This window comes from Pelodiscus sinensis, chromosome 19, assembly GCF_052426305.1.
Source record: "Pelodiscus sinensis isolate ZL-2025 chromosome 19, ASM5242630v1, whole genome shotgun sequence".
NCBI lineage: Eukaryota > Metazoa > Chordata > Testudines > Trionychidae > Pelodiscus > Pelodiscus sinensis.
Genome location: NC_143070.1, coordinates 23,213,565 through 23,237,223, shown reverse-complemented (window position 1 = coordinate 23,237,223; position 23,659 = coordinate 23,213,565). Strand labels below are relative to the sequence as shown.

The window sequence follows — 23,659 nt, the reverse complement described above, 5'->3', positions numbered from 1 at the left end:
AAAAAATTCCTTCTCATGAAAATATTTTCCTTTCCAGTCCTATCGCACTCTGGCTTTACATTGCTTGAGGTTCTTGACATTAATAAGAACCTTTAATTCAGAACTACTCAACTTTGGAAGTCTCGGGGGCCACAATGAATGGCATTTAGCCAGGATGGACAGGGAAGGTGACCCTAGCTGGTGTATTCCAGGAGCTGGGAATGGAGGGATCACTTAATAACTGTCTGTCCTGAGGATTCCCTCGGCACAATGAAATTGGCTGCTGTTGTGAGACAGGATCCTGGGCTAGTTGGACAACTGGCATGGCCCAGTCTGGCTGTTCTGATGTTCTGTTTGGCTGTTCTTGTCCCCTCTGGGCAACGGAGAATGGACCCTCCCCCCATCCTGAAGTGGACAGAAAATAGCCTGTGAAAGGCTAATGTGGGTAAGCAAAAAGGTATACTTCTTGTGTCTCTGGTGATCTAGTGGTTAGGATCCAGCACTCTCCCTGCTGTGGCCTGGATTTGATTCCCACTCAGGGAAACCAGCCTGATGTTTCACATAGACACTGCCTAGTCATTTTTCTCACCTCACTGCCACATGTTACAGCAGCTGTGATCCAAGAGATTACTTCAGGCTCCTTCCCACCTCTCCCTCACTGCTAAGACAACACTTGCCATTTTCAGAAGGGGCAGAGCTGGGTGACTCTAACTGCCCTCCCCTCTCCTGCATGGGCAGCGCTGCAGGAAGCTCTGTGGCACACACAGCACTAGCCCAGCGCAGTGTCAGGTGGGCACAAGATCCATTGGTTCAGTTTGGTTGTTGAAGGAGACAACACAGAACTGGCTCCAGCCCCGACTCAGTAACCTAGGGAAATGACCCACCAGGCCTGGGCCCCTCGGAGAGGCAACGATTCCCCACTGGCCAGGGCAGAGCCTCCCTCTTACATGTCCATGGAGTCTTCCCTTCCTGTCACCCCCCTTCCCGCACCCAGGTACTGCCTCTTCCCTTCACTCAGCTCTCACTGCTCGGTGCTGCCAGGGAGGGGCCTCACTGCGAGAGCCGCCTGGGCGGGTTCCTGCCACAGAGACACGTCCCAGAGCAGGACGGATGCTCAGACCGACACTGAGTGTTGCTCAGCGCTGGGGTGAAACAGGGAAGGACAAAAGGGTCTAATTGCACCTGCAGCCTTTCAGAACAGTCCCCGGCCCCACCCGCAAATTCCAGCCATTCCCTCCACCCTTGCTGGGCTCCCCTGGGCACTGCCTGGACTCAGGCCTTCCCGGTGCCAGCCTAAGGGCTCTGGGGAGACATGGCAGCACACTTCAGGGCAGGGGTGGGCAATGAGTTTTCATGGGGAACCACTCCCAGGGCTGCACTTTTCCATGGTATTAACGGAGGAGGTGGGGGTCTGGGATGCAGGTTGGTGCAGACAGGAGCTTGGGGCAGAGGACTGGGGTGCAGGAACGGTTGCAGCGTGTTGGGTTGTGATCTGGGGCAGAGAATTGGGGTGCAGGATCTGGGAGGGTTGGGCGTTCAGGGAGGCAGAGAGTTTGGTTTAAGTGGGGTACCAGTGGGTTGAGGGAAGGGAGGGGCTGGGGTGCCAGAGGCAGGCTCTGACTGGGAGACACTCCCAGCAGCCAAGCACATTTCTCAGGCAGCTCCTTCTTTGGCACAGATCATACCCCTGGGTGAATAAGAGCTTGTGGGGACTGGCCAGGGCTTCAAGCAGGCAGCTCCCATTGGCCACAAACAAGCTTGGAGCAGGGACCAGGCATGAAGCCTTTTCCTCTACAGCTGAGACACAAAGGGCCCAGCAGCTCCTTCTCTCAGCTGTGCATGGGGGCAGGGCGAGCAGGGAATCTGCCTGAGGCTTCTTGCTGCCATATTGGGTGGCTTCATGGGCTGGATCCAGCCCACTGGCCTGTATTGCCCAGGCCTGGCTTAGAGGGAACCTTGGCTCTGGGCTGTGAGGGTGGCCCAGCTGCCAAACATCCCGGACAGAGAATTACAGGCCAGACAAGCTTTTGCAGCAGCCAAAGTAGTTCAGTGGGGAGAGTGTTAGACTGAAGATGTAAAGGTCCCTGGTTCAATCCCAGGCTTTGGCAGGTGCTAATAACTTCAAGTTGGTGTGTTTGCTTAGAGCTGTGGTCACAAGTTGCCCTGCAGGGGTGAAAGGGGAGCTGTGCTGCAGCTGCAGCCTGGGCTCTTCCTGCTTTCCCTTGGCCCTGGTCTCAAGCAGGGCGGCTACAGGGGTGGGGTGGGAAGTCAGATCACACCACAAGAAACACTCCCTGTTGGCCTGGCTGGAACATGGCAGGTCATCAGCCTTGTTCTGCTGCTGCCCAGGTGTCTCCATCCCAGACTCCACAACTATCTCTGGGGCTCCCCACACCCTGGGATTGGGTCCAGGTCCTCACAGTATGCTCAGTGCTTCCCCAGAGGGGCGCTGGCCCTCACATACCTTTCCTGGAATTCATTTACCTTGGGTCTAACTTGTTCTAGGTGGGGGGAGGTGGCCTTTCTCTGCAGGGCCATATGTTAGATAATTTAATTTCATGGAGGTTAGGTCCATAAAAGGCTATTAGCCAGGGGATAAAATGGTGTCCTTGGCCTCTGTTTGTCAGAGGCTGGAGAACAATGGCAGGAGACAAATCGCTTGATCATTGTCCTTGGTCCACCCTCTCCAGGGTACCTGGTGGTGGCCAGGCTTGGCCTGCCTCAGGCTGCGCACTGGTAGCCGGGCTGGGTCAGGCACATGCATCCTGCTGCCACCAGCTCCGCGCATGCGCCCTCCCTCAACCCCAGGGCACAATTGAACTGTCAGCCCGGGGCACCGGAATGGCACGGTCCGGCCCTGCCTGTGATGTGTCCCTGAAGGGGTCTCTGGGGCTTGTGCCTGTGACATGGCTTTCCGGAAGGCAGAAGTGCTTGATCTTAGCCAAACGACCCAGAAACAACACTTTATGGCAAAAAACATGAGGACGGCTCTTGGTCCTCATCCCCCGGCCACACAAAGTATCCAGAAGTCACTTCCACACCTCTCCCTTGGCTGCTCTAGAGCTTAGCCCAAAGTCTGATAAAAGCTACTCTCCCACCCAACAACCTCTGGGACTCCTCTCCCGCCCGGCTCCTCACACCACGGAGAGTACAGGGCAGCTACTACCCCAGCATCACCACTCCTGATCTTTGCCAAATGGCCAAGAAGTTATGCTTTACCCAAACCACACAGGCACCCTCTCGCCTCTGGCCAGCCTCATGGCAGTCGTGGGTTTCCCTCACTAATTTTCCCAGCAGCTTTGCAGGCAGGCATTGGTGGTATAGTGGTGAGCATAGCTTCCTTCCAAGCAGTTGACCTGGGTTTGATTCCCAGCCAATGCAGTGTAAAGAGGGAGCATCAAAGCTCCATGCTGAGCTTTTACTTGAACCCTGAAAAACAGGCACAAATGGGTCCTGCAGCTGTGGGCTTCCTCTCACGGCTCTTCATCGGCTCCTAGATCATGCACAGTCATGCGGTGCCTCCCTCACATACCTCTGCTGTGATTCCTTGATCTTGGCTCTGACTTGGTCTAGGATGCAGGGGTAGGAGGAGGTGGCCATAAATGTCGGCATTCCTCCGCATGGATTGCAGGGCCTACAGAGACTCCTCATTTGACCACAGCTCCAAGAGGGTCTTTATCTGTGGCCCAGACAATGACAGTGCCTGGCGTTTGCTGCACCTTGCTTGATTTGATTCCCAGCCAATGCAAGGTGGGAAGGGAACAGGTGACCTCCTGGGGGAGATCTTATTTAACCCTGAACAACAGGCACAAGTGGGTCCCACAGCCAACGGTTCCCTCTCACCGCTTTTCATGGGGAGCAGCTCAAACAAAACTAATTTGGCTGTTGTGGGGTCTGAATGGGGCTTGTACCCGTGACCTGGGCATTATTAGCATCAAGCTCTAAACAGCTGAGCCAGCAGGCCCATTAGTAGCCCCATAATAGAGGGAAAAGAAGAGTTTTCCCTGCTATTGAGGAAAGCCGGCCAGGCCAAGGGCCTTTTAGCCACTGGGTCTGTGCAAGCCGGAGCCTCCTCCTACCAGTTTTCTGTCCTGTTGCCTGAAAAGCTCACAGTTTTTTTTGCCTATTTCTGCTTCCCTGTGTATAGCAGGCAGCTAAAGGGTGGTGGTGCACACACTCACAGGGATAGAACAGTAGCCACAGCAAACTTACCTGTGGCCAGCACAGAACTTGAATCTATGACCTTGGCATTACTAGCTCCATGCACTAACCAACCGAGCTAGCCAGCTGACCAAAACACAGCTCACAAATAGCCCTTTCAGAAAAGTGAAACTGCTCTATGGTCCCAGACAACATCTTTGACTCCCAAAGTGCAGCAATTTCCTTCCAGCTCTGGCAGCGTCTGTGGCTGAGATGCACAAAGGAAGATACAAGATCCCTGGGGGGGTCTTTGCCGGATGAACGTGCCTGAGGAAAGAAGCTGGAAGCGCAACAGACACATAAAAGGGGCACGAGGGACAGTTTGAGTCACACACATGGCAGGGGGCACAGCTCAGCCAGGGACCTTATCCACTCACAGAGCTTCCCAGCTTCTCCATGCCCCAAACCGCACCAGGCAAACTGCCCCATGGGCCTCGCCTGCACCATGCTCAGGGCCTGGGGATTTTCTGTCACTTTGCCAGACCAAATAACTAGCCCCCCACTGCTCTGGAGTCTCTACCTCTCATGGGTCTACTCATCCTCCGGCTCCGCTTTGTCTCCAGACAGACCCTGCTCTGCTACAGCCACCTCCCTCTGCCTGTCACTTTTAGAGCAAAATGTGCTCCTTCATTCTGACTTTGAATACCTGGGTTTTTAGCACTCAGATCTGCATCTAACATCAGCATTTGTTAGGGAGGGGTCTGAACACCTTCTGCAGAGAGGGAGACAGCCTGCTGTAGAGCATCCTTGCCAACTGTTTCAGGGAGCAGAGGAAGGTAAACTCTTTGTCACTGAGAAAAAAACTGTTACCCTAGGTGGGACTTGAACCCACAACTCCTGGCTTCAAAAGTCAGTTCTTTGTCCATTAGGCCACTGTGGAGAACAGGAAAAAAAAACTGCTGGATACAGAAATTCACCCTTCTAAATGTCCCTTCTTCAACTTTTAGCTCCTGCTGAAGCCCCTTTAAAGAAGCCAGATACACAGGAAGGGCTGATCACACCCCTCTGAAAATCAGCTTTCCATGGGTATCTGTAGCTGGCTACAAGTCATGGGCCCTGACATCTTGTCTCCCTCCCGAAACCAGGGAAGTGTCTCCCACCGCTTCAGCCTCCTGAGGCTCTATGGCCGGGTCTGTAGAGCAGGGACAGCAACACTCACAGCCCCACAGGAGGGCCCCTGGCCTAGCAATGTGGTCCCCTGAGCAGCCTCTGATGTTCCCTGCTTCAGCCCCAGAACCAGCCCTGAGTGAGGGGGGGCAGGGAGAGCAGCTCACACATGCCAAGGGGCTGGCCAGGGGGCAGGACATGAGCCTGCAAGGCAGCAGTGACATCACAAGAAACTTTTGCAGCACCTCAGCTCATTGGTTGGGAGGCAGTGACCTCACAGAGCATCCTTGGCAACAGCCAGGAGGGAAAGGGGCAATCTCAGAGACCCCCAAGGCCTGGCTTCCTGGAATCTCCTTTGTGAGGTTTCCCCTTGAACTCACCTCTAAGGCAGCCTCAGACCAGAGCACCCAGGACTCCTCTGCATGACGGGTGAAATGGTTTGCCGTGTGAATTCTGTGTCAGGTGACATCAAGCCTGGGCACTGAGATTATTTACCAGTTTCCCTGACCCACTGTTATTTAGAACTGTGATGGCCGAGTGGTTAAGGTGTTGGACTAGAATTCCCATAGGGTTTACCTGTGCAGGTTCAAATCCTGCTCACAGCTAGGCTTGCGTTTTGGCCACATGCCTTCGTAGGGCAACATGGAACCCAAACCCTGAGAAGAACATGCCTGTCCCATTAGAAGGGACAACTGCAGAAGGCAACAGAGGCTACAAAAGCAGGAGAAAACATGGATTGCAGGTTCCTGCCTAACAATAGGAAAACCAGGAAAACCAGTCTGGTTTTCAGCAGAGCCACCTCCCCATGGATACAGCCAGGGGACCAAGCAGCTCCAGTGGCCACTTGCTCTCCCCAAAAGCCAGCCCTGGTTGGGTAGAAAGATGCTGGGCCCAGCAGCCTCCCTTCACCTGGCAGAGGCAGAAGTGATGGAGACAGGCCCACGGGTGTGTGGGCTACAAGAGCCTCTTGTTCCCTTCTCAACAGTGCAAACATCAGGGAGAGTAGCTCAGTGATAGACTACAAATTATATGAGCGTTACTTCAAATCCAACTGACCATTCAATGGAAACATTTATTTCTCCAATTCCATTACATTCTAGGTTTCTATTCTTTGGATTCTTTAAATGAAATGAATCCTTATTGCTGTCCTCTGCCAACGCACATAAAGCAGGCAAACCCGTCCCTCAGCTGGAGCCAGCTCAAACCCGCTGTGTGTCGGGTTTCTGTTTCCATCCATTCAACAAGGGTGTGATTTGGAAGCCCAATGGCAGGTCCTTGGTCTCCATGGGCTGTGCTGTGCAGAAGAACAAGAACCACACCCAGCTGGTAAGGAATGGCCTAGTGTGTATTGCAATTGGTGGAGGAGTTGCCCAAATCTACCGGAGATGGGCAGGAGCCTGTTACACACACACACTAAACACCATGGCTACGTCTACACTGGCACCCTTTTCCAGAAATGCTTAAAACAGAACAGTGGCCAATGTAGACGAGCTTTTCCAGAAAAAAGCCCTGAGCTTTTCCGGAAAAAGGACTTTTGCCCAAGCAGGAGCAGCATAGTTTTTCTGGAAAAAATGACAATTTTACAAGTAGATCATCAGTGCTTTTCCGGAAATTCAAGGGGCCAGTGTAGACAGCTCGCAGCTTATTCCGGAAAAGCGGCTGCTTTTCCAGAATAAGTGGCCCTGTGTAGACACAGCCCATTATCAGACTGCCCTGTGCATATTCCTATCTTCCTTTGTGCACACAACATACCTGGGGCTCTCATTACTGGCCATCTGCCTTTCACACAGATCATTGATCCTTGTGACTTTCAGGTACATTCATATGGCAGCTGTTTAAACATAATGTGCTTCTATTGCATGCTCAGCACCAGAATCTCCGGCTATGTCTACACTACGAATTTTCTCAGCAAAAAAGGTGCTAACGAGGGTCTCATTTGCATGAGTCATGATCTTATTTGCATATTTTCTGGCAAACTGATTTCGCGCTGGGGTTGTTGTGCAAAAACAAGCAGTATGGAAGTTTTCTTTTTGTGCAAAACCCCCTTTTTCTGCAAGATCAGGATACCTCTTGGGGGGGGCATAAGAATCTTGTGCAAAAAAAATGTTCACACTACTTGTTTTTGCACAACAATCCCATTGGCAGAAAATATGCAAATGAGATCGTGACTCATGCAATTGAATCCCTCATTAACATATTTTTTTAAGGAGAAAACTTCTAGTGTAGATGTAGCCTCTGTGAGTTACCAGCAGTGGGGCTGTTAGTGTCGGCATCTAACTAATTGCACCATTAGGCCATGTCTTCACTCAGGTGGGGATCGCTGCTGCAATCCATCTTCCAGAGCTTGATTTAGCAAGTCTAGCTAAGCCTCACTAAATCAAACCCCGGTACCTCTTGCTCTTTGCTACTATCCTACTCCCACTGTTAGGGCACCATCAAGCTCAGCTGAAGGTAAAACCAATTCCAGATACATGTTGAAGAATGGTGGGAAGAAAAGACACACTGACCTGGCAGCAAGGCACTACTGGGAGTTGAACCCAGGATCTCCTATTTACAAGGCAGGCACTTTAGCCAACTAAGCCATGGTGCCCTCCTTAAAATCAGCCTTATAACTGTTCTACTTTATGGTCCCAGACACCCCCTTCCCATTCCAAAGTGCAGCCGTTCCCCATTCCCCTCCAGCTCTTGCCATGACTCAAGGCCTGAGCAGCCCAAGACATTAGATTGGCAGCTGGTACCCAAAACCTTTTTGTCAATTGTAGCACCAGGCCCCAAAGGGACAGACCCAAGGCAGCCGCCTGGTCCTAAGGCCGGGCCTGCAGCCAGGGGGAGGGAGAAGAATCTCTCCTTTCAGCTGGAGTTGAATCAGCAACCTAAGGACACTTGCCGAGCACCCGCTACAGGCCTCTGCTCTGCCAGCTGAGCTATGGAAGGTGCCTGGGGCAGGCTGCTTTGCCCAGGTGGGCTTTTGACGAGTGCCAGGGCAAGAGCCCCCAAAGGGGACGGCCTCCCAGGGGAGTCACAGGCGCTTCACCCGCAGAAGGACCCTTGAGTGAATCCAGGCAGAAACGCCGCGTCTCACTCCCTGCAGCTTCCCTTGCTGCCCTGGCAGGCGCTGCCCCTTCTCCCACCGACCTGGGCCTGGCCTCCCTCCCCCGGCCGGCACCACAGAAAGCCCCTTGGCATGAGCCTGGGCAAGCCAGAGGCCTCAGGCCTGTCCCCTCTGAGGGGCTTGTGCCTCGGCCTCCTCTGCCCTTGGTGCCGGCTCTCCCGGCTGCCCCTGAGCGCTGATGGCCAAAGGAGGCAGCAAGGCAGGAGAGGGGGGAGGAGCAAGTCCCGCTGAGGCCGGCAGCTTGGGCTCAAGCCTCCAGCCCCAGCACAAAACCTTCAGCCGGGCCCGTGTGGCTCCCTCCTGCCCCCGCACACGCTCACAGGGGGAAACGTGCCCCATGTTCCATCCCCGCGCCAGGCCTGGGCGACGGGCTCAGCCCTCGAGCAGCCCACAGGGCCTGTGAGGGATGGACTGAGAGCAGGGCCCCACTGACACCCCCCGTCCTGCCCCACTGGCCTGCGTGCGGCGCTGGCATGGGACAGGCAGGAACGGCAGCCGGGGAGAAAGTAGCTTGGACTGACGGGCGAGTCTTACTTGCTGACCAGACTCCCAGGCCCTGGGCTCTGGGGCCAGCCCCCCTGTGGGTCAGAGCCCCCTGGCCACAATGCTACTCCAGGGGGCCTGGTTCCAGGGCCACCTAACCCCAGGGCTGCAGGGCCAGAGGCCTTTGCCCTGGAGTCTCAGAGCTCCCTCAGTGTTGGCTGCAAGGAGGGGGAAACCTTCTCCCCAGGAACCTCTCCCAGGGCAGTGCCCCCATCCCAGTCCCTGCCCCTTGCAGAGGCAGGTAAGAGAGACCCTCCCTTCCCCAGAGAGCAGCCCCCTGGGGCTGTGGGAGGAGGATCTGGCCCTGGGCTGAGGGGGTTTGATCCCAGCCTGGGTCCAGGGAAACTGCTCCCAGCACGTGCAAGGTTGGGGGAGCGAGCAGATCAGTGTTTGCAGATATCTACACTTATTTGCACAATGTGTATGCAGATATGCAGGGCTTGGCAATTAGGGCAATCTGCCCGTGGTGAGTAGATTTTAGCCCGGTGTGTTGCTCAGTGCAGTCTGTGCATGCGCAGTGTGCGATTCTGCGTGGCTGGTGAGTGGGGTTCGCAGCCCCTTGGCAAGCCCTGCAGACATGGAAATGTAATGCTACTGGTCTGGTGAAAGTTTGTGAATGGGTTTGGCTGTCCATGCTGTAAAAACAAAGGCTGGAAATATTGGCTTGATCCATGGGGGGGCTGGCCTAATGCAAGGTGGGGATAATACTGGGTGAAGGTCTGTGGGAGTGGGGGGTTTCCCACCAGGACTTTGTCCCTCAGAATCCCCAGGGATGTTGGGTTTTGTCTTGTTTGGTTTCCCTTTTCCCTGCTTTCCTCCTCACTGGCAAGGAGGGGGCGGCTCTCTCAGCCTCGCGGTGGGAAGCCCTGGCACAGAGATGGGATGGGCAGATGCTCTGAGAGGGAGTCCCTGGGCTGTTTGGAGAGAGAACTTTCATTCTTCTGCATTGCTTCATGCCACCAGGATGGTTGCGTGGTTAAGCCGTGGGTTCAAACCCCACTCCTGGTAGCTCTCTGATTTGGAGAAACATTAATGTGCGTGGTGTTTTGTCCTGCTGTGAGGAAGGGGACTGGACTTCAGCTCCAAAGGTCTTTTTGTCTATGTCTGCAGTGGCAGTTTCTTGTGCAAGAAACACCCACACTGCCATGTGCGAGATGTGCTTTTGAGCAAGAGCATCCATGGCAGTGTGGATACTCTCTTGTGCAAGAAAGCTCTGATGGCCATTTTAGCCTGAGGGCTTTCTTATACAAGAAACCCCTGTCCAGTGTCCACACTGCCCTCTTACTCAAGCACTCTTCTGCAAGAGGATTTACACCTGGTAGAAAAGAGCAGAGCTGTTGTGCAAGAAGCCCTCTCTTACCTCGCTTTACAGTAAACCTTCTTGCGCAATAACCCACCACTGCAGACACAGCCCACCAGTGCAGACACAGCCTTCCAGTTCTAGTCCCAGTTCTGATTGGCTGAGCAGGGGCCAGTCACAGGGAGGAGACTCAGGACTTTGTTGTTCTCCTTAAGTCCCAGCAAATGAGCCAGAACCACTCATCTGCTCGGGGAATTGTTCTGCTTCTCGCCAGTGGCTGTCTCTGAGCAGCTCCTGAGTCTCTCTGTGTCCCGGTGCTTCTAACCCACTGGCTGAGCCATCCCTAGGCTGGGCTGTGGGGCTGTAGCTCCTTTGAGATACTTTATTCTGATCTGTCAGGGTGTGAAACTCCAGACTGAGGGGGAGTTTCAGCATCAGGCTTCTGGGTCCTTTTCTTCAGTCCCCCCCCCAGTCACCCACCCCCAGCCTCTTCCAGCACAGCCTGCCCCACCTCTTCCCCACAGGGCTTCCACAGGGGCCTCTGTCCAGGGAGAATGGGGAGCCCCTGCCCCCGGCACCCACCCACCCTGCTGCTGCTCCCACCAGAGCAGAGGATTCACCTGACACAAGTAAGTGCCTCTGTCCCCCCTGATCCCGGCTGCTGGGTCCCCTCCTGTTTAGCTGCCTGGCCCCAGGTAAGGTCACATGAGACTGCTCATATCACCCCCGCAGCACGGAGCCCTGGGCAGCCGCCCTGCTCGCTCAGGTCTCAGGCTGGCAGGGCCTGCAGGGATACTGGGTTTGAATGACAAGGTGTTGGAGCAGCTATTAAAAGGCTTCTTCCTTGGCAGGGGCAATGTGCTTGTGGGTTGGCTGTTTTTGGATGACTGGTGCTTGCACATGCAGCTGGGCGTTAGCAAATCAGAACGATGCAAGTCGTGAGTGACCCAGCACCTCTGGAAATGGGAGTGGAGTAAAAAGTACAATATTGTCTAAAAAAATAAAATAACTTGAATAAAAATCAAAGTGTGACAAAAATAAATTACTTGAGTAAAGTACAAATACCCAAAAAAGGTCTTGAGTAGTGTAATCAAGTAGTTCTACTTAGTTATTTTTCACCTCTGCTCAGCAGACAGGGGTTATTGGCCCCTTGCTGGTCTGCGGACTGGCAGTTTGTTACCACTGACTTAGAGGAGCCCCAGGAACTGCAGTTTTAGGAAGAAACAGCAGGAGATTTTGATTGACTGCCAGGTGCTCCACATGCTAATCAGGAGGCGTGTTTCTGTAAACAGGGACACGGCGCATATTCTAATATACAGATTTCTAAACCTGGTGGAGTGTGTTTGAATGGGACAAGCACTTTGCTGAGATTATTTCTGTTCTTTAGTTTTCTAAGTGTTGTGTGAAAACATTCCTCATGAGGAGAAAGTGAATGCACGTGAGTGTGGGTGTGTAGGAGCAGGCTGCTGTTAAGACTGTACTTTCAGGGATCATTTCTATAGTTTGAACTAGAGAAATGCAGCTGAAAGTGGTTGGTCTTGCTAAGCATGAGGATGAGTGACAATGTTCTCTTCTGAGCATGAAGCAAGCTGATAGTGTTGCTTTAATGTAATTGCTGTCTGCTGTTGATGATTGTTTCTTTTTTCTTGTTGGGAAGCTGGAGGTAGAGAGCACAGGCTGCGTGGCTGGCTACTGTCAAAAAGTTCAAAATGGCTATGTCTACACTGGCATCCTTTTCCGGAAATGCTTAAAATGGAACAGTTTTCTGTTATAAGTATTTCCGGAAAAAGCACGTCTACATTGGCAGGATGCTTTTCCGGAAAAGTGTCTGTGGCCAATGTAGATGCGCTTTTCCGGAAAAAAGCCCCGATCGTCATTTTAACGATCGGGGCTTTTTTGCGGAAAAGACTACTGTGCTGTCTACACTGGCCCTTTTCCGGAATAATTTTTCTGGAAAAGGACTTTTGCTCGAACGGGAGCAGCATAGTTTTTCCGGAAAAACACTGACAATTTTACAGTCGATCGTCATTGCTTTTCCGGAAAAGCAAGCAGCCAGTGTAGACAGCTGGCAAGTTATTCCGGAAAAGCGGCTGCTTTTCCGGAATAAGTGGCCCAGTGTAGTCACAGCCAATTAGTTTTGAAGTAGAGAGGAGGAGGAGGAATTTCAATTTCTGGGGCCAACACCCCCACCTAGGGGTGCAGCAGCGATCTGGCTGCTTCCCTCCAATTAGGTAATGTGACACTGGGTTCTTCTGCGCCTCATCTATGATGCCACCAACTTGGGGTAGCACGTGCCCTGACAGTAGTAGAAGTACCAGTCCCAACAAACCAACGTTTCTCAGACACCTTTTGCTAGCTCAGCTGGTCGTGTGGAAGGCTGTAGTGTGTGCTTGGTAAGTTATCCTTAGGTTGCTGATTTGACTCTGGCTTGAAGAAGAGAGCCTAGAGCCCTAGAGCCCACCCTTTGCACAAGCTGGTTCCCTTGAGTCCATGTTTTCAGAGCGCTGCACTCAATTGACAATAAGATTGTGGATACCAGCTGCCAATCATGTTTCTTTGGCTGCACAGGCCTTGAGACCCTGGAAGGCTGGAGGGAAATAGGGAATGGCTGCACTTTGTAATTTAAAGATGTTATCTGCAACCATGCATTAGAACAGTTTTAGAGACACTGCTTTTTTTCAGAAGAGGCTTTTCTGACATTTGGCCCATCTACATGGACCCAAATATGGGGATAACCTCCTCTTTCGGAAGAGCCCTTATTCCTAATAAAATGAAGAATACAGGCCTTCTGAAAAAACATCCCACCTTTTTGGAAAATGATCTCCCTTCTTGCACAAGAAAAACCCTCTTGCGCAATGCCGTTCTTCCTGAAAAGTAATGTGTGTAACGGCATTGGGCAAGAGGGTTTTTCTTGTGCAAGAAGGGGCAGTTTAGACGCTCCTTCTTGCGCAACAGCCTCTTCTGAAAAAAATGGTGGCTCATTAGGTATGCAAATGAGACTTGGCAATATTCCATGCTTAGCCTCATTTGCATATTACTCGTGCAAGAAGCCGCAAATGTAGACATAGCCACAGTGTCCTCCCTTATTGTAGCTCCCCTTGGTGCCCGGGTAAGTGCCGCTCCTGCTACCTGGCCTGTGCCTGGGATAAGACCAACTCCCACATGAAAGAGGTGAGATCAGCTGATAATGCCCCTTGGTGCCAACCTGGGGAAGGGAGATGGGTCAGGCCAGGCACCTGTTGGGGGCTTGTGGCTTGGCCTCCCCTGCCCTGGGAGGTTGGTGTATGGGGCTGGCTCCTCCTGCTGCCTCCCTTGTGTGACTGGCCTAAGGAAGACGTAAGGCAGGAATGGGGCGGAGGAGGGAAGCCAAGTTGAGGGAGGCAGAACAAAAGCTCAATATCTCAGTAAAACTGAGTAGGGTGAGCAAAGGCCCCCCCAACCCCTTTCTTCTGCCAAAGTTAGTGGGGTGGGGCTGGCTGAGTGGAGGCAGAGTCCTTTGCCTGTCTCAGGGCATCTCAGGGAGGCTCCTTGCATCCCAGGAGAAGAAGGGGGCTCTGGGTGGAAGAAAACCAAGCAAAGCTGGTCCCAGTGGGCCTGGGCCAGGGCTCCAGTTGGCCCAGATGAGTCACAGGTGTCTTGTGTAGGTCCTGTGGTGTAAGGGGCAGCATTCAGGACTCTGAATCCTGTAATCTGAGTTCATATCTCAGTGGGACCTGCTGTGGCTGGGCTGGCTGCTACAAACCTCTCAAAATCCATCTTCTTTGGCTTCCTTTCCTGCAGGTTCCCTAGAGGGGAATGTGTGCCTCCTGCTGTGAGTCTGAAAACACCCCCCCTGTTAGCCTTGTTTGGCAGCCTGTGAGGGGCTGGGGCTCTGGAGATACAGGGTCAGGCCTATGCGTGGCTGTAGACAGCAACAGAGAGTCCCAAAAGCAAAAGGCTGAAAATTCAGCCTCAAACCTGCCCCCTGCTGTGGCCCTGTAAGGCAACAACACAGTGCTATTTTGGGGTACTAAGGCATCTGTAATAGCTATCTTTTGGGGCATGAAGGCATCTTTAACGTCCATCCTGCATGTTAACAGTGTCCCATTATTTTGAAATACAATGGGCTCGCTATTCCAACATCCCTGTAAACCTCATTCCATGAGGCGTAAGGGACATTTCAGAATAGCAGGTTATTTCAAAATTTGGTGCTGTGTAAACACCAAAGCATTTTTCAAAATAAGATCAAAATGACAACTTCTGTAGCTCAACTTGTTTACCATATGTCAACCCTCTGTCTACACTGAACCCTAAACTTGAAATAAGATACTACATCAGGGCTCTGTCTACACTACAGAGACAACGCTTTAGTGTAAAGAACACATCTGCTCTTCCACAAAATTTTTCGGAAGAGCAGACATGCTTTTTTGGCATCTCTGTGAACTTCATTTTATGAAGAAGAAGGGATGTTCCAAAAAAGGGTTTTTTTTCCCGAAATTTGGCCCAGTGTAGACAGGCCAAATGTCAGAAAAGCCTCTTCCAAAAAAAGAAGCAGAAAAAGCTATGCAAATTGGGGTTCACAATTTGCATAGCTTTTTCCAGAAGAACAGTGTAGTGTAGACACAGCCTGCAAGTTGCACAGCACTGGTAGGGGATATGGAGGGACAAAAGCATCTATCGACACCTGCAGCCTCTCAGAACAACCCCTGTCCCAACCCCCACGTACCAGGTCTTCCCTCCTCTCTTACTGGGGTCTGCTGGGAATTGCCTGGATGCCAGCCCACCCCAGTGTCAGCCTAAGGATTGACAGGTCAGTAGAAGCTGCATCCTGGAAATGAGGAAGCAGCTAAAATGACTCCAGTGGGACTTGAACCCACAACCTTTGAATGTCTAGCTGGGCTCACATTAACCATTACAGCTTAGAAGTCCAACCTGCTTTCCATTGCACCATAGAGCCTGATAGGTTTGATATCTCCACTCTCTGCTTTGCAGCATGGCAATTTCTGGGGGAAAAGAAAGGGAAGCCAGGTGTGTCTCTTTTGGGCGAGCAGGTAGGAAGAGAGGGGGGGGGTCACTGAGCCCCCAACAGTGAAAATTAGGACAAAGCTGCAGTTGGAGAACATGGGCATTGATCCCACTTCCTTTTCCACACAAAGCAAGGGGCCTCTCACTTGAGCTAGCTCCCCTGTGTGTGAACACCTCCTCTGCCACATCCACCTCGTTCCAGACCCCACAGCATCTCTGTGGCAGCCTGAGGCTCCTTTCTGAAAGAGCCACTTGTGGGACTGACACCCGTGGGCCGGTTAGGACGTGGTACTCAAATCACACAGACGTGTCTTAAGAGCAAGCCCCTTGTTTCAAGCCATAACGGGCTCACTATTCTGACGTCCCTGCAAACATCATGGCACGAGGAGTGAGGGGCATTTCGGAATAGCGATTTATTTTGAAATAAGTGCTGTGCAGTAGCACCAAATTAGAAAATAAGCTATTTCAAAATTGACTGGAAATAAGCTACACAATTTCATTGCTTATTTTGAGCTATGGGACACAACCCTAGTGAGTTAGAGCGCAGCTCTGTCCCCAGCTCCACTCACCCAGCCACCCAGCAACGTACTGACTCCCTCGCTGCCACGGGGCTGTTTGCATTGGCCTCTTCTCTCTGTAGCCAGGCTTCAGCCAGGACTGAGACTCAGGCAGGAGAATGTGACCCGGCTCCCTGCACCTGGGCCCTGCATTTCTCTCCCTTCAGAGACACTTGCTAGTGGAGGAATAAATCACATTCACATGAGTGTAGATTATGAAATGTTGTTGTTGCCGTGGAAACTCCCCACAGACCTTCCCCTGGGGGCCCTGTGAAGCCTGCTCACACTGCACAGGTTACTTGGAGGTAAGAGTGCTGTGTAGATGTGCCCATACTGTTGAGGACCAGCCTGCCGGGGGGAGGTTCTGGCCACTTCCTTTCCTTGTCTCTCTCAGACTATGTCTATATTCCAGGGCTACGTCTACACTGCAAGCTTTTTGTGCAAGAGCAGATATTCTTGAACATGTAAATTTATAGTACAGCATCAGATAACAGGGCTTCTTGCACAAGAGTTATTCCTCTCCCCACGAGGAATAAGCCCTCTTGCGCAATCACTCATCCACAAGGAGGCAGTGTGGAGAGCCAACAGGGGTTTCTTGCTCAAGAAAGCCCTATAGCTAAAATGGCCATCAGAGCTGTCCTGCGCAGGAGAGCGTCCACCCTGCCATGGGCGCTCTTACAGAAAAGCACTTCTCTGGTGAAAAAGCACATGGGAGTGTGGACACACTGTTGTGCAAGACCTTTTGCACAAAACAGTTCTTGAGCAAGAAGTCTGCAGGGTAGGTGTAGCCAGGGGCTGTTTGGGTTTTTTACTAGCACTGAGCTTTAGGGACTGGTCCTAGCCAGGAATGTGTCCAGGGCTGGTTTGTGACACTCTTAGGCCGTGTCTACACTGGGCGTAAGAGCGACGCTGTTGCAGTCGATGTTCCGGGCTCTAGGGAAGACCGGCTGATTAGAACTGAGCTGTGCAGTGTCTTATAAAGGGAACCGCAACTTCTCTGGAGATTTGCTGAGTTTTATATGAGGTTTTATCAGAAGGGACGTTGTGGGCTCTGGAACAAGGTGGATGGGGCAGAAAAACTCTTCACAGGTAGGAGAATAAGCTTGAGTGGTAGAGCGCTTGCTTTGCACGTGAGAGGCAGTGGGATTGATACCCACATTCTCCAGTTGTAAATGTTTGCTGTTTCCTCTTTTCCACAGACAGAGCCAGCCACGGGCTAAGTGCTTCCAGGGCCTTCTTCCCTCTTCCATAAGGCAATGGGCTGGTTTCAGCAGTGCAGGGGGCATCACGTTTGCCTCACAGGGAGCAGTTCCCTGGCTAAGAGTCAGGCAGACAAAGTCCAGCCTGTAACACCCAGAGGAGGGGATTTGCTTGCCAGGGGAGGGCAGACACAGACCAGCACTTGGGAGCTTGGCTGCCAGCTGCTTAGCACATCTGGACACAGAAGAATCCCAAGACTTGGTTCTGCCAGGCTCCAGTTTCCCCTCTTCTGTTTCTTTTCAGCTCCATGCAAACTGCCTCCCAGCTGTGGGTGAGGCTGAGTGTGTGTGAAACCAATTGCACTTTGGATGATTTTGTTAATTGTTTAAAAAGCCTCAGGCACCTCTTCTGCCTGGGGAGGTGGCTGTAACCATCCTTCCTGTGTGTCTATACTAGAATCTAAGACACAGATTAGAGTTTACTTCTCAGTGGTCCCGCGTCCCTCCTTTATCTCTGTGGTTACAGCCCCTGCTCTCTCCCATTTCTGACCCATCTCCCAGGTGTCCATGTTGTTCACTTGCCTGTGGGCTTTGGGCATCTGCCCCAATCAAACCTAGTTTAAAGCCTCCTCACTAGGTTAGCCAGTCTGCACCCAAATACTCTTCCCTTCCTCCACAGGTGAACCCCATCCCTGCTGAGCAGCCCTTCCTGCCACAGCATCCCATGGGCAAGGAAGCCAAAGCCCACTGCAGACGGAGCTGTAGCTTTCTGTGCCCAGGGGGCCAGACCCCACCAGGGCTGGAAGGCAGGAGGGAAGAGGACACCCTCACTGGGGTCTGCTGGGAACTGTCTGGACTCAATCCCACCCCAGTGTCATCTTAAGGATTGCCTGTTCTGTAAAAGGTGCCCTGGAAATGAGAAAGTAGCTAAAGTGACACTTGAACCCACAACCTTTGAATGTCTAGCTGGGCTCACATTAACCAGTGGAGCTTAAAAGTCTAACATAATTTCCATTGCACCACAGAAGCCAATGGACTGCTGAACTTGATATCTCCACTCTCTGCTTTGCAGCATGGCAATTGCTGGGAGAAAAGAAAGGGGAGCCAGGTCTGTCTCTTTTGGGAAAGCAGGTAGGAAGAGGGAGGGGCCACTGAGATGAGTCAAAATAGGGGATGAAAACTGAGCTGTAGTTGGAAAATGTGGGCATCAATCCTCCCACTGCCTCTCACATGATAAGTGAGCGCTCTACAACTTCAGCTAATTCCCCTGCCTGCGAAAGTCTCTACTGCCCCACCCACCTTGTTCCAGAGCCCACAACATCCCTGCGACTGCCCGAGGCTCCTTTCTGAAAGGGCCACTTGCTCAAGAAATCCCTATGGCTAAAATGGTCATAAGAGCTTACTTGGCAGGAGAGTGTCCACACTGCCATGGGCACTCTTGCAGAAAAGCACTTCTCTTGTGCAACAGCACATGGCAGTGCGGAGACTCTGTTGTGCAAGACCTTTTGCACAAGAATTCTTGCACAAAACAGTTCTTGAGCAAGAAGTCTGCAGGGTAGATGTAGCCAGGGTTGTTTGGGGTTGTTAGCAGCACTGAGCTTTGTACAACAGCCCAGGGAACATTGTGAAAAGGCAAAACCTTCCTGCCCTGGGTGTCCCTGGCCAGCCAGTGAGTGGCACAAAGGTTCCCTGAAGTGCTGACTTCAGGTGGATTGAAATAAATTTTTACCACTCAGTTGAGGTGGCCAAGTGGTTAAGGGGCTGAACTGCTAATGTGTTGTGCTCTGCATGCATGGGTTCGAATCCCATTGTTGTTAGGTGTTAATGACCCTCTCTGTTGCTTCTCCCAGAGGTTCAGTGCCAGCCCCTCCTGTTACCCTGCCTGCCCCAGCCCCTCCCACTGAAGTCTGGGGAAAGGGGAAATCTCCACAGAGACACTCCCAGATGGGACCCTCAATCCCTTCTGCCCTCAAGGGGAAACCTCACAAAGGAATTCCAGGCAGCCAGGCCAGGGGGGTCTCTGAGATTGTTGCATTCCCACCTGGCTGTTGCCAAGGATGCTCTGTGAGATCACTGCCTCCCAGCCAATGAGCTGAGGTGCTGTAAAAGTTCCTTGTGATGTCACTGCTGCCTTGCAGGCTCATGTCCTGCTCCTGGCCAGCCCCTTGGCATGTGTGAGCTTCTGCCCCCCTCACTCAGGGCTGGTTCTGGGGCTCAAGAAGGGAACATCAGAGGCTGCTCAGGGGGCCACATTGCTAGGCCAGGGGCCCTCCTGTCTGTGAGTGTTGCTGTCCCTACTGTACAGACAGGGCCATAGAGCCTCAGGAGGCTGCAGCGGTGGGAGACACTTCCCTGATTTCAGGAGGGAGGTGAGATGTCATGGCCCATGACTCAGAGCCAGCTACAGATACCCATGGAAAGCTGATTTTCAGAGGGGTGTGATCAGCCCTTTCTGTGCATCTGGCTTCTTCAAAGGGGCTTAATCAGGAGCTAAAAGTTGAAGAAGGGACATTTAGAAGGGTGAATTTCTGTCTCTGGGAGTGTTTTCTGTGTTCTCCTTTGCCCTAATGGACAAGGCAGAGGCATCCTCAGTCAGGGGTAATGTGTTTAAGTCCCACCTGGGGTGATAGTTTCCTCTTACTGACAAAAAACTTATCTTTCTTTGCTCTCTGAAACAGTTGGCAAGGATGCTCCTTACTGGCTCTGTCTCTCTACAGAAGTTGTTCAGACCCTTCAATAGCAAATGCTGGTGTTAGGTGCACGTCTGAGTTCTAAAAGCCCAGGGCTGCATCTAGACTGGCACCATTTTCCGCAAATGCTTTTACGGAAAAATGTCCGTGCCAATCTAGAAGCAGTTTTGTGCAAGAAAGCCCCGATCGCCATTTTCACCATCGCGACTTTTTTGTGCAAAACAGTTTTTAGCTGTCTACACTGGCCCTCTTGTGGAAAAACATTTCCGGAAAAGTGCTTTTGCCCTAACGGGAATGTCAAAGCCACTTGTCCTGTGGGCTCTGGAACAAGGTGAGTGGGGCAGGAAACCTACTCCCACAGAGGGGAATTAGCTCAAGTGGTAGAGCGCTTGCTTTGCATGTGAGAGGCAGTGGGATCGATACCCACATTCTCCAGTGATAGATATTTGCTTTTTCCTTTGCTTTACAGGCAGAGACAATAAGGGGAGCTAAGTGCTTCTAGGGGCCTCTTTGCAATAGGCAGTGGACTGGTTTCTGCAGTGCAGGGGGTGTCACGTTTGCCGGGCATAGAAAAGTTCCCTGGCTAAAATCCAGACAGGCAAAGTCCAGCCTGCAACACCCAGCGGGGGGATTTGCCTGCCTGGGGAGGGCAGGAACAGACCAGCACTTGGCTGCCAGCTGTTTGCACATCAGGACACAGAAGCATCCTCAGCCTTGGTTTTACCAGCCAGTTTCTTTTCAGCTCCCTGCAAATTGCCTCCCAGCTGTGGGTAAGGCTGAGTGTGAGTGAAACCAGCTGCACATTGTATGATTTTGTTAATTGTTTAAAAAGCCTCATGCACCTCTTCTGCCTGGGGAGATGTCTGTAATAGACGCCTAGTGTGACATCACCATGGGGTTTTACCCCTTTAACCTCACCCAGAGATTCCCGACAAGTCCACTCCTGTGTCCATCTCCACCTCAGGCCAAGTGTTTGCATGTTTCATATCTAAGGAAACTCCTTCTCCCTTTTTCCTGCAAATCCAGAGCAAGCTGTATCCTTCTGTGCCAATATTCCAATAAAGTGTATTATCCCACCAAGTCCCTGTGATACCAACTTCTGCCTGCTTATTACCCATCATCCTGTGTGTCTGTACCAGCATCTAAGACACAGATTAGATTTTGCTTCCCAGTGGTCCCACGTCCCTCCTTTATCTCTGCAGTTACAGCCCCTGCTCTCTCCCATTTCTGGCCCATCTCCCAGGTGCCCATGTTGTTCACTCACCTGTGGGCTTTGGGCACCTGCCCCCATCAAACCTAGTTTAAAGCCTCCTCACTAGGTTAGCCAGTCTGCACCCAAATACGCTTCCCTTCCTCCACAGGTGAACCCCGTCCCTGCTGAGCAGCCCTTCCTGCAACAGCATCCCATGGGCAAGGAAGCCAAAACCCCCTGCCCACGGAGCAGTAGCTTTCTGTGCCCAGGGAGCCAGACACTGCCTGGGCTCAATGGCTGGAGGGAAATGGGGAATGGCTGCACTTTGGGAGGCAAAAGTGTTGTCTGGAAACATAAAGAGCCATTTCAGCAGAGGGCACCATGGCTTAGCTGGCTAAAGCACCTGCCTCATTAACAGGAGATCCTGGGTTCAACTCCTAGTGGTGCCTTGTTGCAGCCTTTGCTCACATTTTCCTATGTCCTTCTTCCCCACACACCTCTCCACTCAGCCTTTTCCTGAACCAGCAGTTCCATGGGTGGCCAGGGGAGGCCTCTTCTGTGTCCCAGTATAAGTAAATGTGAGCAAAGGCTGCAGCAGTAACTGAATCCAGGTGCTGCTTTTTATTTGGCATGTGCTTTAGCCAGCTAAGCCGCTGTGCCCTACTCCGACCCACCTATAAACTGTTCTACTGTATGGTCCCAGACAACACCATTGTCTCGCAGAGTTCGGCCATTCCCCATTTCCCTCCTGCCTTCCCACCCTGGCGGTGTCTGGCTCCCTGGGCACAAAAAGCTACAGCTCAGTGGGCAGAGGTTCTAACATGCACATCTCCCCCAGATGCTGGCACTGTGGAGTTGCCTTTGAGGTTCTGCAGGGTTGGGGGAGGGCAAAATGGAGCAAACTTTGATTATCTGGCTTGTAAACCCCTTGGTCTCAGGGTTTAGGTTGGAGTCCCCAGGTGGGGGCCCGGCCTCCTTCAGTTTGGTCTCTTCCTGTGGGCACAAAATTGACATGAGAGAATTCCTTTGGCCCGCAGCAATCTCTGTTGGCCAAAGGGTTAGCAACCAAATATTTGCCCAAGCTTAAGTGCAGCAGCAGAAAATACTTTCAAGTGTGTTTCTGTGGTGTAGTGGTTATCACATTTTCCTAACAGGCAAAAGGTCCTTGGTTCAAAACCAAGCAGAAACACAGGGTCTTCCCTTATTGCGATTCCCCTGGGTGCCCACAAGGCAGTTCCAGGGCCTGCCCCCCGGTGCGGGGATGGGCGGCCTGTGTGCTGGCGTTCAGGAGCATGTGGGAGACAACTCAGCAGGTTAGGCAGATAGCTGCAGCGGCACAGGAGCCAAGCAAACAGAGCTGTAAACAGGGGAGTTTGAATGGGAGTTTGTAAGGGGAGTTTGGATATTGGAACTTGTTTGGAGTTTGTTTTTGCTGTGGAGGGGGTGTTTTGGTTTGTTTTTGTGTTCACCGGACTAATAGGATTTTGGTGAGAAAGTAGATAAAACATAGAGGCATTAGTGGCCATGGCCCAAGTAGTAGAGAACACAAGGAGGATGATTGGATGTGGTAGCTGCGGTATGTACATGATTCTGGAGGGGGTACCTGAAAGGAGTTTTGTTTGCATGAAGTGCCGCCTGATAGAACTGATGGAAGAAAAGATCCGAGGACTGGAGATGCAGGTGGAAACTCTGGTCGAGCTTAGAAGGGGGTTTGAGCAGATGATGGGGCAAAGGCATGACGTGGCTAAAGGGGAAAGCTTAGATATGGAGATGGAAGCAGGATCAAGGGCCTCAGAGGGGGGACTGCTGGGCAAAGAAAATGGACAGTGGAAGCATGTGACTCAGAGGACCAGGCAGAGGACCAGGTCAGTGAAGGAAAAATAGAGCTCAAGAACAGGTATGTGGTGTTGGAAAATGAAGAAGAGGTACAGCAGGTAGATAATGAAGATGGAAGGATAAGGAAGAAGAGAAGAGTGGCTAGTCCCATAGATAAAGGGGAAGACTTAATGGAGACAACACCAATAATGAGCATTAGGTTTACAAGGGAAAATAGGAATGGTAAGGACTTGCAGCCAGAGGAAGCTAGAGATAGACCAGAGAATTTCACTGTCACTAAGAAAAGGCAGGTCTATGTGATTGGGGACTCCTTATTGAGAAGACTAGATAGGCCTGTAACCAGAGCTGATCCAGAGAATAGAAGGGTGTGCTGTCTGCCAGGTGCTAAGATACGAGATGTGGAACTGAGGTTGAAGAGAATTATTAAGGGAGCAGGAAGGAATCCATTGATCATCCTTCATGTAGGAACAAATGATACGGCTAGATTCTCGCTGGAATGAATTAAGGGAGACTATGCTAGGCTGGGGAGGATGCTCAAGGAAATTGAGGCTCAGGTGATCTTTAGTGGAATTCTGCCTGTTCCTAGAGAAGGGCAACAAAGATGTGACAGGATTATGATGATCAATAGATGGCTTAGGCAGTGGTGTTATAAGGAGGGCTTTGGGATGTATGGTCACTGGGAGGCATTTATGGACAGAGGACTGTTCTCTAGGGATGGACTTCACCTAAGTAGGGAGGGAAATAGACTTCTAGGATGGAGGCTGGCTCAACTTATTAAGACAGCTTTAAACTAGGAATTTGGGGGAGATGGTTGGGAGATGCCAAGGTAATCTCTACGCCAGATTTTAACACTGAGAGGGAGGAAAACAAAGTAAGAAAGGATATAGCTGGGGGTAGGAGAATGAACATGAGGAAGGGAGGGGTGGATACTAGTCTAATA

At 51.8% G+C, this 23,659-nt stretch overlaps 3 non-coding genes across 3 annotated transcripts; 2 read left to right on the top strand and 1 right to left on the bottom strand.

Moving 5' to 3' along the window:
* Positions 1–3,288: 3,288 nt before the first annotated feature.
* TRNAG-UCC (transfer RNA glycine (anticodon UCC)) lies at positions 3,289–3,360 on the top strand. The gene has a single exon. It is a non-coding gene; the product is annotated as a tRNA-Gly (tRNA).
* Positions 3,361–11,712: 8,352 nt separating this feature from the next.
* Positions 11,713–11,927, top strand: LOC142821663 (small nucleolar RNA U3). The gene has a single exon (XR_012898351.1). It is a non-coding gene; the product is annotated as a small nucleolar RNA U3 (small nucleolar RNA).
* Positions 11,928–15,072: 3,145 nt separating this feature from the next.
* Positions 15,073–15,177, bottom strand: TRNAR-UCU (transfer RNA arginine (anticodon UCU)). The gene is made up of 2 exons: positions 15,141–15,177; positions 15,073–15,108 (listed from the first exon to the last, which is right to left on the bottom strand). It is a non-coding gene; the product is annotated as a tRNA-Arg (tRNA).
* Positions 15,178–23,659: the final 8,482 nt, after the last annotated feature.